The 17,388-nt window shown below is 45.6% G+C and overlaps 1 long non-coding RNA gene across 1 annotated transcript in view; it reads right to left on the reverse strand.

The window, feature by feature from the left end:
* Window positions 1-674: 674 nt before the first annotated feature.
* The window catches only part of LOC109026039 (uncharacterized), a 58,594-nt gene continuing 41,880 nt past the window's right edge, over window positions 675-17,388 (reverse strand). Inside the window, exon 3 of the long non-coding RNA XR_008678219.1 lies at window positions 675-2,891. This is a non-coding gene — a long non-coding RNA (uncharacterized lncRNA). The remainder of the gene's footprint in view (window positions 2,892-17,388) is intronic.

A 17,388-nucleotide genomic window follows, 5' to 3' on the forward strand; every position in this document is an offset into this window, starting at 1 on the left:
CAAAACCAAAACTGTTTACCATACCATGTTACCTGGCAGGTGAGGTACAGTAAGATTTAACCATTGTTAATCCCTGAGCCCAAATTAATTTCCCACATCGAACTCCTGCCTCCCCACCCCACCACACCCCACCAAAGTAGAATTCTGTGGAAGTGAAGAGACCCAGGAACTGTTAAGCTTTGATCGGACACGACTGGGAAATTCTAAATACCAGCCATCGCGTATGCGGTGCCGTGCTGGGAGTTGGTATGAATAAATAATTAAAATAAATAATCCTGCTTTAACTTGAACTGAGGTTTAGCCTTTCTCCCTCCCCACTTCTTTTTCATCTGGAGCTCTGGGCTTTGACTGATTAAAAACAACAAGGGAGCAAGTGAACTGGAAGGAGTCTTGACTGAAAGCCAAAGCCAGACTCCTGCTGCCTTCTGCTGGGCCTGAGTCCCCTCCTCCATCTGATGAGCCTAGTGCAGAAAAGAGAGCCCAGAAGATATTGCCTGGCTTTGTTTGAGAGGAATGCTAAAACCAGATCAGTACAGGGGGCAATGGGAAGCTGGCTTTCCCCAAGAGGTCTCTCCCTTGAGACAAAATCTCCCAGGCTTGTCTTTCTCTCCTGGCTTGTAGGAATCACGCCTCATCCCAGTGGCTATAACTGAAGCCATTGGCCCTGCGTGTGCTTCTTCTGGTACCCGTGAACAGAAAGAAGAGACCCAGTTCCCCTCAGGGACCCTCATCATTCAACCAGGCAGTGATAGGATGAAAAGGGGAACTGATAACTTTCAGGAACAGAAGCAAAGTAACACAAATCTCATGGCACTGTGGCACATGACAAGTCACAGGATCAGGGCGGGGGTTCATGCAGGAATGTAACACAGGAGACGAGCTGCCCTTGAGGACAGGGCGGTGGTCAGGAAATGGCAGACTCCACTCTTTCTGAAAAGAGGCCAGGAGTCCTGGTCTCAGGTCCTCAGGTGCTGCAGAGCAGATGTCATTAGACATTCCCTTTGAGTAAGCAGGACTGCAGGTAATGAATTACTCCCTTGGGAAGTGGGTTTGGGGCTGCAAAGTGGGGACAGTGATCCTACACTGATCTCCAGAGTCAACTCAGTCTTCAAGAGTACGTTCTAGAAAGAATTTGGGATCTTACATCCACAGAGCCAAGGCAAGATCCCAAGAGCTCTGGAGAATGCTCTTTCAGAGTCCCAGAGGAGTGGAGAAATGACCATTTGGTCCTGGACAATTGCTGACTTGGGAAGGGGCGGCCTTGCTAGTCTGTGGAGCCAGGGTCTGAGTAGAATCATCACACAGTCCTCTGCCCAGAAAGAGTTACAGTAGCCCCACCACATGCAGAATTTAGAAACTGCCATGCCATACAATACTAGTAAAAATATTAACAGGGTTCCAGTTTTCCCCACGATAAACACTTCAATATTTTTTTCTAAAATATCAAATCATTTCCATTTGTTCTCATTTTCTAGGGCTTTGTTTGCCTAGTCTGCTTCGGGTAACGATGTGCTAGGCATGGCCCCAGGAGGCTCCATCAGACTTTGTTAACTGGGAAGAGGCTGCTTTTGTGCATCACAGCAGGAAGAAAGTCTACATGTGAAAAGCTTCCTGCTTGGAACGTGGGGGTCAAGAGGACTTGCTCCTAAGGAGGAGAATATCTGTCCTGGGCAGGCTCTGTTCTCCCCCACAGGGCTTCTCTGGGTGGGCCCCTCAGCCCCATCTGCAGAGCGGAGGCTGAAGGACCAAGAGCAGGTCATGTGGGTCTGAGGGCACCTGGGATGAACTGTCACCCTGAGAACCATCTGTTGAACGCAGCCTTCTCTTCGGTGACACTTAGTCCCAATCTAAGGGTCTCTGGCATGGAGCGTGTCAACTCAGCATGCAAGCTCTGCTGCACCGGCCATCCGTCTTCCACAGATGCTCTTGCCTGCCTTTCCCTGTACTCGATCCCACCCTCGCTCTGTGTCCGTCCCTAAACCCACTGTAGCTGGAAGTCCATTTCTCTCCTTCTATGGGGCACTTACATTCTTCTGACCTTTCACCTGTGTTGCCTATACTTAGCTTTTCCTTTTAACTTTTAATCTGTTTTGGGCTCATATCTAAAGTCTATCATATGCTCCAGAAGGCCAGGGTCATTTTTTTTCTATTCTCTCTGTGTCCTGCACAGTCCCTAACACATAATAGGTGCTCCTCTGTGTCCCTTTCTCCTCAAAAAGCTTGCTGATAATAGCTCAATTACAGGACACATACATCACCTTCACACATTACCTAGAACAGTGGCCCTTAACCTCTTAAGAGTGACTATATTCTTAAGAATATAGTGAAAGCGACAAACCCCTCCTCAGAAAGATGCACATGGACATATATGGAAAAATTGCTTCATGCAGATTTCAGGATTTTACAGCCCCTCTGCAACCTGTTCAGCCATTGACTCTAAGCTAAGAAACACTGTTTAAACCGGTTCTTTTAACTGCACTGCGAGGTGGCTGCACAGACATTGTGGCCTGTGTTTAACAGGTGGGAAAAACTGAGGGTTGGAGATGGGGAGAGACTCCTCCAGACTGCTCTATATGGTTGATTGGTGTGGCTCCTTGCCCAGTGCCCACATCTCCTTTGATATCTATTTTGCAGATTTGCCCTGAGAAGTGCAAAATCAACACAGAAATATCTCTTCCATCAGTACCTGTGCATCAGGGCAGAAACTGTAATTCTTGTCATTCTTGCCCTTGCTATGACGTTTGGCATCTGATGAAACAGTGCTTCACAAAGTCCAGCTGCAATTCTTGCCAGGGCTGAAGCGAGTTCCTCTCCTGGTGTCAGAGGACAGCTTGCTTGTTGTTGTAAATTTTTTATTTTCACATCAGAGGCTCCCAGCTGTCTCTCCAAATCTGAATACAAGAAGTCAAATGTGAGAGCAGCCAGGTGGAGTTATTAGCATTGCAGCAGACTTTCTCATCTCAGCAGCTGCATCAGTTATTCTCGTGTGTTGGCTCGAGATGCCCTGCACCAAACCATGGGCCCTTTACTCAATCGACCCCATGATTCGGAAGGCCCCGGCATCTCGGCAGGCAAATGACGTGATGAGGAAGGAGTCATGGAAGGGCATTGAGCCAGCACCTTACACAGCAGCTTCGGTTTCCACTGTCAGTGCGTGATATGTGAATGAAAATCCCTGCGTAGTCATTAATGCATAATGCCTCAGTCACTGCCTCAAAAATCAATCTTTTACTGCCTCAACGAGGAAAAAAAAACAATCCCACTGCTCTCCCAGGCCCTGTAGTGTGAGTCTATCATGGCCACTTGGGCATCACTTGGGCTCAGCTCCCTGACATGACAGAGTGTAATAGCTTCATAAAAAAGCAAGGGTGGTGGTTTTTTCAAACACCATTTGCTGTGTTTGAACAAATGTGCTTCATCACAGCTCCGCCTGCCTGTGGGCTGCTCTGTAGCTGACAGATAGCCCCAGCCTAAGGAAGCCAAGGTAAGGATACATGAAGTTCACCTTCCTGCACACTCAAAATATTCAAATCATCTCTAACCACAGCCACAGGGCTCGTGCCAAATAGGTGTGCCCCTTCCTTGAATTTGTATGTGTGAATATTTCAAGCAGTGATGGCCCTCTATACCTTCTAAGGAAAAATATGTCTCTCAAATCAGCTGTTGTTGTTACTTTTTGCCCTTGTGGTTTCCTGGCACGACCCCAGGCACCTGTTAGTAGCTGTTGTGCTCCAAGACCACAACCTCCTAAACAAAGGTATTTATATTTCAAAGGGGATGAGGTCTTATTCAGTTCCTTCCTTCCCCCCCTCCTTTAAGAAAATTCCAGCATTTGGGCTGGGCGTGGTAACTCACTCCTGTAGTCCCAGCACTTTGGGAGGCCGAGATGGGTGGATCTCTTGAGGACAGGAGTACAAGACCAACCTGGCCAACATGATGAAACCCCATCTCTACTAAAAACACAAAAATTAACTGGGCGTGATGGTACATGCCTGTAGTCCTAGCTACTCAAGAGGCTGAGGCAGGAGAATTGCTTGAACCCAGGAGGCAGAGGTTGTAGTGAGCCAAGATCTTGCCATGCACTCCAGCCTGGGCAACAGAGTGAGACTCCATCTCAAAAAAGAAAAAAAAAAAGGAGAAAATTCCAGTGTTTGACTAGCGTGCACTGTGATAGCCTGTCAGGGAGAAATATTTGGCCAGAGGTGTAAGTGGCTGCTGTGCACTGTTGTATTAAAATGACGGTGACTCTAGGAGTCAGGACACTGTGTAGGACATCACTGAGCATCATGTCTGGTACTTCCTCTCAGCCTCCTTTGGGAATCACCTGCATCAGTGGTTCTCAACCAGGGGTAGTTCAGGAGACATTGTCAATGACTGGGGATACTGCCAGTGTTTTTGATATCATAACTTGGGAGGAAGAGGAGGAGGAGGAGTGCTACTGGCGTCCATTGGGGAGAGGCCAAGGATGCTGCTCAACATCCAGCAGGGCACAGGACAGCCCCCCACAACCAAGAATTATCCAGCCCAAATGTCAATGGTGCCAAGGTTCAGAATCACTGACTACATTGACTAAGTCACTGCCACTTTCGCACTACAGTCTGTTCCAATAATCTGTGGTAGAGATACACATCTGGATAGGAAAATTGTCATCCTTCTTCAATTCATTTAAATTTCATAAAAATGTATTGGATGTCTAACCTGTGTAAGGGCCATGGGAATGATGACAGAGAGCATCTCTGCCTTCCAGAAACTTAAGTCCAGCGACAGAGACAGACAAGTGTGTACCAACCATGCAATGCCATATGAGGAGCGGGTGGCGAGTGCTGTCACAGCATACAAGGGGCTGGGAACCTGAGAAGCAGAGATGACCTCCAGCCGGCCCAGAGGGCAGGCGGGCTACGCAAAAGTTTTCAGAAAAAAATAGATGTGAGCTGTGGGGGCTTCAGGGATGAGGAAACCTCACACAGGTGAAGAGGACGGGGAGCTCTGAAGACTCAGGGAAGAATGTGAGCAAAGGCAGAGACGCTGCCTGGTGGGATGGTGGGAAAGGAAGTAAGGGGCTGACTTCTGTGGCTTGTCCTAGGCCGCCTGGTGCACTAGGGTGGAGGAGGCTGACTTTCTTCCTTTTGTTACATTTACTATTTTGGAATAGTGGGCCACATATTTACATTTCAGACTTTTATAGTCTCTTCCTTTGTTTGCCACGGTCACATTAATATTCAGTAGAGAATCTTGCCATTTTTATGCAGTATTTAGTGGAGAAGAGACTTCTCACCTAAAAGTAAATTACAAAGTTTCTCCTGCAGAGAGTGGTAGCTCATGCCTGTAATCCCAACACTTTGGGAGGCTGAGGTGAGAGGACTGTTTGAGACCAGGGATTTGGGACCACTGGCAATATAGTGAGACCCCATCTCCACAAAAAATAAAACAATTAGCCTGGTGTGGTGGCGCACGCCTGTTGTCCTAGCTACTCCAGAGGCTAAGGTGGGAGAATCGCCTGAGGTGGGAGCATTGCCTGAGCCCAGGAGGTCGAGGGTGCAGTGAGCCATGATTGTGCCACTGCACTCCAGTCTGGGTGACAGAGCAAGACCCTGTTTCAAAAAAAAAGATTTCTCCTGAGGCCAGAACTAAATAAGCTGCTGTATTTGGTTCAGTCGTTAGTAATTCACATGAATCACAATTTGGTTTTAGAAAAACTCATTTTTAGTGCATATATTTGAAAATATCTCAGAATCATGGATTCCAGAGATGGAAGAGATCTTGAGAAATGCTCAGGTTCAGTTTTGTCTGGTCCAACCAGATAAGCTATTTTCGTCATCATTTCACAGATGAGACAATTAAACATCTGCACATTTTAGACAGAAAATAAGCCTACGTTAAGTGGCAGGATTTTTAAACCTGATGCATTTGCTAAGTGGTGCAGTACTGGAGATTTGGAGGTGAGAGAGTAACTATTGTCCAGACTCAGTTGCCCAGAGATCAAGGAGGTAGACTTGGGGGTAGAGGGATACAGGCCTAAAGGGCAGTAGGAAGCCATCCAAGCTCAAGATTTATTGGAGGACAGATTCTCATCTCTATACTGATTGAGTGACCCCAGCCAGCGAGATCTCCTGGAAGCAGATGTGGGGAACAGTTGTGATTGTTATAAGTCAGAGGACAAAGTTCATCTGGAGAGAGCATCTGTCCAGGGAATCTCTGGAGACTGGAGCCACTGTAGGAAATTCAGGATTTCAACAGAGAAAAAGCTTCCCTTGGGTGTGGGCAGGCAGGGGATATCCCTGGGGATCCTGACCGTAAGTGACCACCAAGATGTGCTCCAGCCCAGACTTCCCTGACTCTGGGCAGCCTGTGGACTCTCCCACCCTGGCTCAGAATCTCTGCCTTGGTTACAGTTCGATCTGAGATGACATCTTGTTTCCCATCAAATATGCACCCTTTTCCTCTCAACATCCCCAATATGGGGCTCACTGCCACATCATTTGCCCCACTCCAGGGCAGGGCCCACCCGGGAAAAGCCCTGGTTTTCTTTCTGAAGACCACTCTAGTTTATAATAGCAAATAAATATGGATTATTTTTCTCAGTACAAGTTCCTGGGTATGGGACTCAGAGAGTTGCTTTTGTCAGCTCATGAGATGGAGAAGGAAACAGTGTGGGGAAATCCCAAATCCTTGGCCACCCCATTTCCTAAAGTGAACCTTACCCCTGGCATCATTAAGTGACTTTAACAGCCTTGTACTTGCAAAGTGAACTAAAAAGGCAAATGTATTAAAATCAGGTCCTTTTGGGGGGATCACAGAAATGCTTTATGAGATCCTTTTACAGCTGCCAGTAATCGTTTACTCACATTTTGCTCAACACAGGGGAGGTCCTCTTCTGCTCAAAAGAAAGGCAACTTCCTATAAAACAGACTTGCGCAGAATCCTTGGCAGGGAGAAGAAAGCAGTGAGATCACTTCTGGGCATGGCTTCTGGGGACTGCTGATTTCCTTGATGATAATGCCAGTCAGGCCCATAGCAGTGCCTGGCAGCTGCTTCCCTCCCACACCAAAGAAGCCCAGGCCTCCTTAGGTTTACAGGCCCCTGGCCATGGGCTCTCTGTAGGAAGTTGGTTGTGTATTTGTTCTGGAAGTGAGCCCTTGGGGCCAATGCACCAGGCTATCACTGGTAATGTCTTCTTTGGAGCAAATTCAGGTAAACGACTCTGCTACATGTGGCCTTGTTAAAACAGACAGTTCTGCTCAGCACATTTCCCTGGACATTCTAACACTCGTCGTTACACAGGAGTGAGTAACCAAAGGCAAAAGGCATCCATGTTAGCACTTAAGGTCTGTTTCCACTTTGGGTTCCAGTCCTATGGCCTGTGTCCTTTTCCTCAGAAACTGTGGTCTCACGGGGTACCCTCTTCCTCAAGCTGATCCTGGCAAACAGATGTGGTGCCAACTCTGACCATTGCTCCTTGGAGTTGGAAGTGCAAATTACTTGTCAGAATCTTGTGATGTCCTGAGTGGTCTGGGATGCCCCTGCTCAGAACTACCATTTCCTGAATGTTGACTCTTGCAAGGTGTTTACATATGTCATCTGACTTAGTCCTCGCAAGGATCCTGTGCTCATTTTACAAGAAAAAGTCTCCCTCTACCCAGGCAGTGTTCACCCACATCTGGGCCAAGGAGCCTTACCCGAGGGTAAAACAAAGCTGAGGGGCAAGCAACCACACACCCCATGTTTGGTCTCAAGCACTGGCTGTTTCCTTACAAGTTTAACTTCTTTTTAGGAAGATGCTACTTGAGGCCAGGAACAGTAGCTCATGTTTGTAATTCCAGCACTTTGGGAGGCCAAGGCAGGCAAATCAGCTGAGGCCAAGAGTTAGAGACCAGCCTGGCCAACATGGCAAAACCTCATCTCTACTAAAAATACAAAAATTAGCCGGGTGTGGTGGTGCACACCTGTAATCCCAGCTACCTGGGCAGCTGAAGCATAAGAATCAGTTGAACCTGGGAGGTGGAGGTTTCAGCGAGCTGAGATCACACCACTGCACTCCAGCCTGGGTGAGAGAGAGAAGAGAGAGGAGAGAGAGAGAGATGACAGAGGAGAGAGAGAGAAGAGAGAGGAGAGAGGACAGGAGAGAGAGAAGAGAGAGGAGAGAGAGAGAGGAGTGAGAGAGAGAGGAGAGAGAGAGAGAGGAGACAGAGAGAGAGAGAGGAGTGAGAGAGAGAGGAGAGAGAGAGAGGAGACAGAGAGAGAGAGGAGAGAGAGAGAGAGAGGAGACAGAGAGAGAGAGGAGTGAGAGAGAGAAAGAAAAGAAAAGAAAGAAAGGAAAAAAGAAAGAGAGAAGAAGGGAGGGAGGAAGGGAAAGAAAGAAAGGAAGAAGGAAGAAAAAGAAAGAAAGAAAAGGAGGAGGAGGAAGGAAGGAAGGAGAGAAAGAAAGAAAGGAAGAAAGAGAGAGAGAGAAAGAAAAAGAAGGAAAGAAGGAAGGAAGGAAGGAGCTACTTGAAACTCTAGGCCTCCTGGTGGGAAACTGACACCAGGAGGTACCTTGGCTGTGGCTGGCCCAGGGTAGCAAACAGCCCAGGAGTGGGCACAGTAGGCTGTAGAAAACCCCAACCAGTTGTGCTATGAATTCTGCTTTTATTTTTCTGAAAGAAACTGAAAATCCTGGGTTTTTGTTTTGGTTTGGGGTTTTTTGTTTTTGTTTTTGAAACAGGGTCTCACTCTCTTACCCAGGCTGGAGTGCAGTGGTGCACTCATGGCTCACTGCAGCCTTGAACTCCTGGGCTCAAACGATCCTCCCACCTCAGCCTCCCAAGTGGCTGGGACTACAGGTGTGCACCACACCTGGCTCAGGGTTTGTTTAATGGGAAAATCTTACAGTTTTAAATGTTGGCAATTTATTTAAAAAACAAACAAAACAAAGCTTGCTTAACACTCTGCAGATGAAACAACACACTTGTGGACTGGTTTGCAATTTCTAGGTTAGGCTTTCCCTCTAGACATAAAAATTCAAACACGGACAGAATAGGATCAAATCTTTCATTCTCTTGTTTTTTCATGAAATATATTTTTTTATTACAATGTATTAAAATTCTCAAATTTTAGAACAAAGTTCTAAAAAATATAAATGCTTAAGTGTTTTTGTCACTAAGTTTATTTTTCTTATGAATGATACCGTTTTCTATTCATTGACAGTTCACATGGTGATTTGAGATCTACATGTTATTTATTGCTCACAGGGCAGCTGTAAGGTGGGTGCTGTGACTTCTGCAGGCATTCATAGAGAAACTGAGGCTAAGAGAAGTTCACTCATGCTCACATGACCACATGTTTGAAAGAGCCTAAAACCCAGCCAGGCGTCCAGACTCTGATAGACCTTTTCATTCAGTAAACCATGGTTTCTAGTTTCTCCCACTAATACTACTGTATCGATGATTATTCTTTGCTCCAGGCCACATGATTTTTTTTCTGAGTTGCCTCTGGTGATTAAATAAAAGAGAAGTCATGAGCCGGGCACAGTGGCTCATGTCTGTAATCCCAGCACTTTGGGAGGCCGAGGCAGGCAGATCACGAGGTCAGGAGATCGAGACCATCCTTGCTAACATGGTGAAACCCTGTCTCTACTAAAAATACAAAAAAAAAAAAAAAATTAGCTGGGCATGGTGGCGAGTGCCTGTAGTCCCAGCTGCTTGGGAGGCTGAGGCAGGAGAATGGCGTGAACCCAGGAGGCCGAGCTTGCAGTGAACCAAGATCGCACCACTGCACTCCAGCCTAGGCGACAGAGCGATACTCTGTCTCAAAACAAAACAAAACAAAACAAAAACAAAAACAAAAAATAAAAGAGAAGTCATAAAATGTCCTTTAAGCTAGGACTTAATTTTTTTCTTTTTGTTTTGTTTTGTTTTGTTTTTGTTTTTTGAGGGAGGCCAATAAGGGAAATGCGGATGGTTTTTAACCTGGAGTTCAGGGACCTAAGAGTGAGTTGAAGGGAGCCTGGGAGAGGGGCTGAACCCCTGGTAATTATTTGAAACGTTTTGTAGAGACGTGTATTGGGGTATGTTTTGGAGAAGGAGATCTGTAGCTCTTTCCAAGTGTGTCTGACTTCCTCAGGGTAGGCAGGATCCATGCAGGCTGGACTCCAGCCCTTGATCTTTATCGATACTGGAGCATAACTTCAGCAACATTCCTGAATCTGCAAATTGATTTCTCCTCCGTGGCTTTATTCTGTTAAAAAGATGTAATGCATGCATGCCACCTAGCATCTGGAATTAGTCACCACCAGTGGCTTTGCTTGAATCCCTTGTTTATTATGCCTCATTACCATGCAACCAGATTGTGTTCCTGCAGGACAGGCCTCTGCAGTTTTCACAACCTCCATCAACCCTCTGACTCTGATTCGTTCCTTCTTAAAAGACGCAAAACCTTTTTTCCTATAAGAAACATTGCAAAACGCCTTTTAATAAAATATAAGTTTTCATGAGCCAATAATCAACTCATGCTAACAATTATGTGTCAAGAATATGTAAAAAATGAGAATGACATTGGGACATTTATTTTGTTACAAAGGCTTTTGGGGTAGTGCAAGAACCTTTCAGGAGCAGGTGCTTTTCACTTATTGGTAGAAACTGCATCTGGGACCTAGAGATTCTCCTTTATAATTCTTTATAGGACACAATATGTGGGGAATTTTTATAATGGGGACATGAGGATCACCAAAGACTACATCAAGGGTAACCACAGAGCAGGTGTGGCATCAGGTGGCCTGGACTTGATATCCAGCCTTGCAGCGGCTCACGGTGTAACTGAGGACAAGGCATTTTACTTTTCCAGGCTCTGAGCTTTTCATCTCTTAGACAAATGCTCAGAAGGGAAAGGCAAGGTAAGAATAGCATCCATTGATAACCCACCAGGTTGCCAGGTTCCATTATTGGTGTTACTACATGCACCCTCCTGCTTATGCTCACAATAGGACATTTGGATTCATGCCCAAGGACACACAACTTGTAGGTGGCATGGCCAGAATCCAAAGCTGGCTCTCTGGACTCCAAAATTAAGCTCTTTCCATTACCCAGTTCAGTGTTCCTCAAGCTCTGTCAATAAAGCACCCTCAGCAAGAGAATGGCCACATGTATTAGTTTGCCAGAACTGTCGTCACAAAGTACCACAAACTGAGTACCTTAAAACAAGAGAAATTTGTTGTCTCACAGTTCTGGGGGCCAAAAGTCTAAAATTTGGGGCTGTGAGTGAAGGATCTGTTCCAGGCCTCTTACCTACCTGGTGTTTTTCTGGCAATCTTCTGCATTCCTTGTTGGGCAGAAGCATCACCCTGATCTCTGCCTCCATCTTCCCATAGTGTTCTCCCTGTGCACATGGCTGTGTCCAAATTTCCCCTTTTCATAAGGGCACCAGTCATATTGGACTAGAGCCAACACTACTCCAGTGTAACCTCTTCTAAACTTAACTAATTTCAACTGCAATCACCCTATTCCCAAAAAAGTTCACATTCTGAAGTACTGAGGGATAGGATTAGCACTTCAACATATTCTGGGAGGACACAATTCGACTCATAATTCTACCCACTTCAGGAATCTGAGGGGATCACCTATGGCACCTGTTATAAGCATTGAATATTTTCGATGCATTGAACATTATCTTTAAAATTCATGCAAATTAAGCACTCAACTCCATTATTACACCACCACTTAATATAAAAACAACATTTCCCAAAAGTTTACAAGTAGAATTACTGATCCAGAAAGCTGCTCCATGCTGATCCTTGGGGTTCAAAACCCCATTGTCAAATCCCTGACCTGCATCTTTTCATGTCCCCCGAAGATGCGGAGACACCTTTAAGGAGGCACATTTAACTTAAATGAGTGCGAAGAACGTGGACCTATACAGGGCTGAACAAAAAGCAATGCAAATTAAATGCAAACAGAAAATCTGAACATCCCTGACCAAAATCAGTGACAAAACACACCAGTATGGAAACAACACTTGCAGAGAGCTCTGTTGGAACTGCATGGCTTCATTTCATTCTCCTCTTTCGTTTTTAGAGGAAATCAGCATTAGACAAGCACAGTTTGTCCTGCTTCCCCAACAACAATGGCTTTTGAAGAACATGCTTTTGAAGTACAGGATCGTGGTGTTTGGGGACAAAGATGATGGTTGTGGTAGTAACAGACCTCCTAACACACTGATCAGATTCATATTTTTCTATTACAGTAACTGTGTGTCAAGTAATAGAACTTACCAGCAAAACTAACCATGGCCATACACTGTTCTTTTATTTCCTAAGAAATAACATTTTCAAAAGTGACAAAGGACTCTCTGACAAAGGCCCAGCAATGGATGTGAGAATGACTCAAGGGGAGAAAAGGGCCTCTCCGTGTGGTTAGCTTAATGCCCCACTTGGTTCGTTGACACAAAAACAGGTCCAGCCAATGCATTTCCACATCCTGAGGATCTGCTGCCAGCCCAGCAGAGATGTGCTCTGGCCAGGACCCAGAAGATGGGCAGGGCTCAAAAGACAGAACCAGGCACCCTGACAGCATAGAAAAAGAGATGGCTTTCCGCTTTCCACTTTCCTTGGTTGAAAACACGGAGACCACAATGTTCCTTTCTTTTTCCTGCCACTCTACTGGGAGAAATACAAACTTTCCAAAGGCATTCCCCATCCACTTAGCAGAAACATCTGTCAGCTTTAGCTACAATCAAAGAGAAAACATCTCCAGAGAAGGAATATCCCACAGGGTAAAGCAAGGGACAAACCTAGAGAACACTCGTGACCCATTGCTCTAGCTCAGGGGCAGCAAAGAGGCTCCAGCTCTGTTCAGAAGTAAGCCCTGCTGGTCTCTAGGTTCTGGGAGCTTTGCTAAACAAACCCAGAATGCAGGAGGTCATTCACCGAGTTAGCAAATGCAGGTGACCAGACCCTTGAAATTAAAAAAAAGAAAAAAAAGGCACATGGGTCAGGCGTGGTGGCTCACGCCTGTAATTCCAGCACTTTGGGAGGCTGAGATGGGCAGATCGCTTGAGGTTAGGAGTTTGAGACCAGCTTGGCCAACACGGTGAACCCCCACCTCTACTGAAAATACAAAAAAAAAAAAAAGAAAAAAAGAAAAAAATAGCCAGGCATGGTGGTGTGTGCCTGTAATCCCAGCTACTCGGGAGGCTGAGGCAGGAGAATCTCTTGAATCCAGGAGGCAGAGGTTGCAGTGAGCCGAGATCGCACCACTGTACTCCAGCCTGGGTGACAGAGCGAGACTCTGTCCAAAATAATAAATAAATAAATAGGGCATGTGATGACAGAGTGTGATGACAAAGAAGGGTGGTCTACAAGGGAGGAAGGGCTGGGGGATCTGCAGAACCAGTGCCTGTGCCGGGGAGGCACAGCCCCTTTCAGCCAGAGAGCAGCTCCCCCTCAGGGCAGAAGTGACTGTGCCCATCTCTAGGGAGATGAGCTCCGTACAGAAGCAGAGCATTTTCATCAGGCTTTCCCACAGCCTGGCGAGAATAGCTCCTGAAATCAACCAACGCCTTCTGTCCTGACTCCACCTCTGCCACAGCTACTGCAGTTCTTTGGTCATCCTGATAACCGAAGGCCACTCTGGAAAGGTGTCCACAGGGAACGACTGGCACTCTGCCTTGGGACACCAACATTCACTGAAGCAGACACCGCAAATTATTTCTAAAGATTGTGCACATCTTTAAGCTCTCACTCTTCTCTTAAATCCCAGCTTTTTCTCTGTCCCACCCTGTCCTGGCCACAAAGGTCATCCCCTTGGCAGCTGAGACAGAAAGGGCCAGACATCCGGGCCAGGGCTGGGGCCCACTGGCCTGGGGCCCTACGTGCACTCTGGGCTACATTTCATGCTGCTTGCCCACGTTCCAACTCCGGGTGAGGGCTCTGGGGATACGCATTTTAAAGCAATACTGTAATAGTCTGGTGTGCAGCCCAGTGTCTGGTGAGTCCAGTTTTGGTGAATTATTGCTCCCAGTGGCTTACTAATTCACAGGGAAAAGAAAAAAAAATCTAGTTCCCAGATCAGCAAAGTGGAAAAGCAGAGTCCTAAACACAGTATCCTCATGAGGGCAGTGTCCGGGCCCTAGGACAGCAAAGCAGCCCGTTGGTGCCTCTCCCAGCAAGTCATCATGTGCCCGTCAGAGCTTCCAGAAAGCTATTCCTAAAACAAGATGGGATCAAGCCACAGAAAGCAGGTCCAACCTAGTGGTAATGGTGAAAAAAAATAGCCCCTAAGGGGAGAAAAAGGGCAAAGTGGTGAAATGCTGTATAATTTAAATGCATTTGGAAGACTCTCCTCTCCCAGCTGTCAGAGCAGAATACCATGCTGCTTTCATTTTTAAAAAAACAAAACAAAAACCTCCAAAGAGAAGAAGAACACCTAGTTATGACTATCATTTCCTTTCCTCCATGGCTTCCCTCTTCCACCTTTATCCCTTAAAGCAGTAGCTCTCAACCAGCGGCTTTGCTCCCCCAGCCCTCCCTAGGGACTTCTGGCAATGTCTAAAAATGGTGGGGCATTTACTGGCATCTATGGGTAGAGACCAGAAATGCTGCAAAATGTCCAGCAACGCTCACAACAGCCCCCACGACAGAATTATCCAACCCAAGATGTCAACATGCTGCTGTTGAGAAACCTGGCCTTTAGAAGCAGTCTTCTAATCTTATTTTCTAAGAATAAGAAAATATTATTCTTAGTTTATCCTGCAGCTAAACAAAATGCATAGGGGAAGATTCATGATGAGGAAGGGGGCAATGGTGACTAAGAACTTCACAAAGTCCTGAACCATTCAACCTTCATTCTGAGAGGATGGACGATCAGATTTAGTGATTCACTTCTCTGATTGTAAGTATCATCTTCTGAAGTCCATTAAGTGTTTAGTCATGCCCTGTGTTTTTGTCAAGTGGTAGGCAAAGGGAGTTAAGTGGAACCTCAGTCCCCTAAGAGTTTATCATCTAAGATGGGTAACAATGACTAGGCAGAGATATAAAGGTGAGATGGACAAATAACCAAACTACAGAGTAAGGCCAAACCAATTGCAGAAGCTGGGAGCTGAGCATAGTGTGAGGAATGGGGAGGGCAAGTTATCCAAGTCAGTAGGTGGCATTAAAGAGAAGAACTAGGAATGGCATCACTCTGCACCTCCATTTATCCATTTGCTTTCACTAAAATATGTACCACATGCTTCTGGGCATGCAGAAGTACATTTCACACTCCAAGCACTTGCAATCAAGCCAGTGTGATAAGATTCATACACAAATAAGCAAAACACAAAAATTCCATTCTGAGAGGTATAGCGAGTACATGTCACAGTGCTTAGAGAAAGAACTGATGCCTGCATGTGGTGGAACTGGCATTTGGCTGGGCCTCAGAGTGTGGGGGCTACTGGGGAGCAGAGCCTGCCTGAGAACCTAGGGCAGGGCGGCAGCAGGGGTGTTCACTGTCCTACAGACAAGAATCTCCAAAAATGGAGTTCTGGCTTAAGGTGTTTGTCCTGGCTTATCTTTTGGCCACTCAACAAAACTTTCTGTGCCTCATTTTCTCTCTTCTTCCCATTTCCAAGCAACAAAACCATGTCCATCTACTCTTATTAAAAATCTCCAAGAGTGGTGGCTCATGCCTGTAATCGCAGCACTTTGGGAGGCCGAGGCTGGAAGATTGCTTGAGGCTAAGAGTTCAAGACCAGCCTGGACAACTTAAGGAAACCCTTTTTCCAAACAAATAAAAATAAAAATTACTTTTTTTGTGGGTATGGCAGCACGCGCTCATAGCCCCAGCTGCTCAGGAGCCCAGGAGTTCAAGGCTGCAGTGAACCATGATTGTGCCACTGCACTCCAGCCTGGGTGACAGAGCAAGACTCCAGCTCAAAAAAAAAAAAAAAAAAAGAACCACAACATACCAAGTGAAGCCTTATGGAGCTTCATGCAAGATGATCAACATGCACCAGGCTCAAGGGAGATGCTAGCAGTTATAGCTCACAGGCTACCTCAGGTTTCTCTCTTTCACGTGCTTCTGGCCTTACCCAGTAACAGCAACTCTGAACACTATCCAAGCAAAACGTCATATGCTTTGAAGATGCACTAGTGTTTCAACAGGCTAAACGTTTTCCGGAACAAAATCTTTACCAAAGCTGCTAACAAGCAGTCAGATAGACTGCCCTGTGAGTGTTCTCCTCCAACAATGAACCAGCAGAAAGGTCAGCAGCCGGACGCAGAAAGAGGAGAAGGGTCCTAAATAAACACAGTTTAATCAACCGTGAAGAAACCTAAAAGTTGCCCGAAAGTGCTTTGTTAATGGGAGAAGCAAGGCCCCTGCCCTCAGAGAAAGGCAAGGAAGGTTGAAGGTCACTTCAGCTGACCAGAGGATGCCATGGCGGCAGCGACATTCCCTGGTGGGAATCTCAATGGAAGACGCAAACGCAGAAGAGAAGGAAGGGAGAGGAGAAGCCAAAAGGTGGACCTTTTCCAAGGAGCTGGCAAGCAAATGTTCCCTAGAAAGAAGATGAAAATTTAGGTCAATAAGAAGGAAAGACACTGTTTTTAGAACCATTATGACGACTTCAGAGTTGGTTCTCCTTCAGGCTTTTGTCCATCAAGTCTGTCATGTCTGATTCCAGACTCCTCAGGATATTTGAAAAAAACTAATTTATTTGAATTACATCAATGTCCTTTACTTGCATCTAAAAAATCAAGGTCAAGCTACGCTGATACGTGAGAGAGAATTGAGATGAATGAGGGCTGACTCCCAGTCTCTGCCCCTGTAATTACTTTCTTTGTAAGCCTGAATACCCAATCAGACGGACGCCTTCTGAACACATTTTTTCATATTTATGAAATACCTTTGAACAATGAAATCTGGAAACTCTGGCAACATCTGTGTCCAAATATATCCAAGTGTGTTTATGTTTTTAATTGAAGATCAAACAATTTTAGATGAACTCATCTATGGTATCATAGAAACTGCATATTTTTAGGTAATTCTTGAGAGCATTTTGCAAACTATTAAAGTAACTTGATATCATGCTATATCTTTAAAAGATATTTCTCAGCTGTGAATACTATTGGAATGAAATCGGGACTTTTCAAAAAAGTCTGCAGCATGAAAAGGTTTGCATATGAATTCTGATTCCATTAGAAAACCATTTCTTTTAGGACTGTTTTATCATTCTCTATTGGTTCATGTAATATGATTGGTTTGTTCTTATTCTAATTAAAGATGCAATTTATTAAAGAGTCTTTAACTTCACTAAGGCAAAGTTTAAAAAGCTTCTAATCAGATATTCTTGGTAGGCAGGAGAACTATAACCTTCAAACTCTCTGATGTTGTATGAAGCAGCTCTCATCTCTACACAAAGATTTTCACTTCTGTGATCTGG

The sequence above is a fragment of the Gorilla gorilla genome, chromosome 2 (assembly GCF_029281585.2).
Source record: "Gorilla gorilla gorilla isolate KB3781 chromosome 2, NHGRI_mGorGor1-v2.1_pri, whole genome shotgun sequence".
NCBI classification, from domain to species: domain Eukaryota; kingdom Metazoa; phylum Chordata; class Mammalia; order Primates; family Hominidae; genus Gorilla; species Gorilla gorilla.